The sequence below is a fragment of the Pteropus vampyrus genome, unplaced genomic scaffold (genome assembly GCF_000151845.1).
Source record: "Pteropus vampyrus isolate Shadow unplaced genomic scaffold, Pvam_2.0 Scaffold146, whole genome shotgun sequence".
Lineage (NCBI taxonomy): Eukaryota > Metazoa > Chordata > Mammalia > Chiroptera > Pteropodidae > Pteropus > Pteropus vampyrus.
Genome location: NW_011888927.1, coordinates 2,314,380 through 2,317,321, shown reverse-complemented (window position 1 = coordinate 2,317,321; position 2,942 = coordinate 2,314,380).

Here is a 2,942-nt window from a genome sequence, read left to right as displayed (position 1 = left end):
TCAGTGCTACCCTAAAAAAGATGTATTCATAACCTCTTAGGACCCATTTATTGCATAAAGTGAGAACCATTTATACATTATTTGATTACAAATTCGACAAAGCCCTTTTAAAAAAACACTCCAGAAATTATTTCATCAGTTTCCTCTCTGAAATCTACAACCAGCTTGTGCTGTCACCAAAGAAAAAGAAATAAGAATATGACAAACCCATAGTCAAGCAAATGTTCTCGTTTTTTTTCAAGAGGTCAAAATCAAACTTGAGTTTTTAATTGCAATCAAAATCAGAGCAGGGGCTATAATAACATATTAAAAGAATAATTTTTCCAAATTTTAGTAAATGTATCCATTTAAGTTTATGATCTATTTAAATATCAGGCAGATTCAGGGTATTTAATAGCTCTTACAGACAACTTGAAAAAGATAGCAATGTTACTGAATTTTTCAATTAAGAAAATATTCCACCTAGTTTTTCATATGAATTACTTTACTTATGAATCTGATTTCTTCAAAACCATCCTCTAAGAATCAGCAACAAAGCCAGTGGCATCTTCTCCTAGACACCTAGCTTAGGAAACATGGAGCAGAAAAGATAGAAGTGAAAGGCTTTGCCATACTCATCAAGTGATGAATTTCCTTTACCTCTCTAAATTTCGGTTTACCACGTCCGTAAAATGGAGATAATAATTAGGACCTATCTCCCAAGGTGGTTGTGAAAATTAAATAAAATCATACACAGAAAGCTTTTAGCACATTGTCTAGTGTAAAATGAATGGCAGGTATTGTTATTTTTTGAGATGGGAGTTAGGGAACATAGGTTCTGTCACTAACTCTGCTGCAACTAGCTACGTGGCCTTGGTAAGGTTGACCCTCACCTCCTGCAGGCCTGGATTTCCTCATTGCAAAGTGGAGCTTCTCTAGGGTCCCTAACACAGTGCCTTCACAGATCAGGCAAGGAATACACATGGTGTATTCAGGGTATAAGACAGTCAGACAGATAGGACATGGCCATGAACTTTGGAGGTCTTCCGAGCCTCGAAGCATTCAAATTCTAAATTCATTAAACGCACCAAGCCTAACAAACCAAACAAATGCAGGTCTAATTCTGTCAGTGAGGTGTCAATTTGCAACATCTAGGGGATAGTCTGTAATATTTTTTTCAGCCCTGGCATTCTCTTACTCTTCTTTTCCATGTTCTTTCTCTTCTTAAAATCTATCCTCTGTGGATTCATAGAGAGTCAACCAAAAGGGGTAGATGGTTTTTGACATTATCCCTTGGGTCTGTGCTGGCCCCCGCCCCTGTTTCCTCATTTTCCACCTCCACAAACTCATATATAACCCTCCCCCACACCTATACCACGTCCTAGAACTACCCCTTTTTTTTTCGAGTGCATATTTTATATGAACTGTGTACAGATACAGCTCTCTGCCAAACTGCCTTTTTCTGTGTGTTTGAGGAGAGAGATGACATGCTTTATATTCTCTTTTCAGTGCTCAGCACTCTGTGGACACGTAAGCTATAACGATGAAAAAGAGTGCCAGTACAAGTTCCCATTTAAATGTATCCCATTTCAGGCTTCTAGATTTTTCTTGGTTCCCTAAGCAAACAGCACAATCATATTGCCTCGTAAGTCTATAATAAATAAGACATGTTCCAAAGGGCTGGATTCTTTTCCTTCTTTTTGCTTCCCATTCTAGGACTAGTTGATGCAGAACAATTACTTAAAGCTGCCTTTTTCTCCTCACGGATTATCCACACTCTACAAACAATATATAGTAGCAACATCATGGGGCTCAGAATATACCAAGAACATTCTATGCCTTCAGAAAGGAGTACGACACAAAGACTAAAGAGACCTACCTACTTTTTTCAGGCCTTGTTCCTTGTGAAAAATCCTTTTCATATCCCTTTCATTACCTCAGAAATGGAGCAAATGCTTTAAGAAGGGTCACATAATACACTGAAAGGCCTTTTTGCCACAGTGCGGTTAGTAAGCCCTTGGGAAACAATGGGCTTTTCTTAAAGTGTATGGAACAATTGTGCCCCCCTGAGAGTCAGCTTAGATAGGAATGAAATAAACCGGTTACTCTATAGAGCAAAATATGATTGATTAAGGCTTAGAACCTGTGGTGTTTGGGTCTCTCACCTCTGGCTCTTTCTGACTTATTCTGTAGTACAACGGAATTCAGGTTGAGTCTTTCAAAAGCTCTCTGGCTTCTAGCGATAATGTAGCATATGGTAAAATGAGCTCAGCACAGAGTTATGTTTTTCTTTTCTTAATCCTCCCAGTAAGACTAAATTCCAAGAGTGGGATTGAAAAAAGGAGGCAGACAACAGAGAAATACAAGCAGGCCGTGGAAGCGAAAGCTACAACACAGCTTTGAGACCGAAGAATCATGAAAAATGCATACACGTAATAAAGACCCTGAAAGCCATGCATGATCCCTTCCCGAGCTGTTTGCACTCATTTGCCCAGTCCTGAGAAGTTAAGGCAACCTAAGTATTTGCTTAAATACATGTAAGTGCACTTGGCTTATAGGTTCAGGGGGGAAATACTAATATGGCTATCCTAATAGGATACAGGAACTTATCTGAAATCTGAATCAGCTCTATTTTTTCTAAGTTACTCTTTAATTGCATTTTCTTTTCTGTAAAACGTTTCTACAAGTCGAGCCAAGTCTGTAATAGGAAAGGGCCTTGAAATAATTCTTTCCCCTTTTTTTCCCTGTGGTGCTGAAAATTCACAGTCAGCTCTACAGGCTATTTAGTGGCGTTCTGAATGGGCTCTGGCCAGAACATCAAGGTTTTCCTTCTCTCTTTGCAGGCTGGGACCTTGGAGATTTGGCCAGAAAGCGCGAGAGAAAAGAATAAACAATGTACGAGGGCCACTGATAATTTGGGTAAAGGGGCAGCAGAAGAGAGGAAGCAAATATTTTAAATTAAA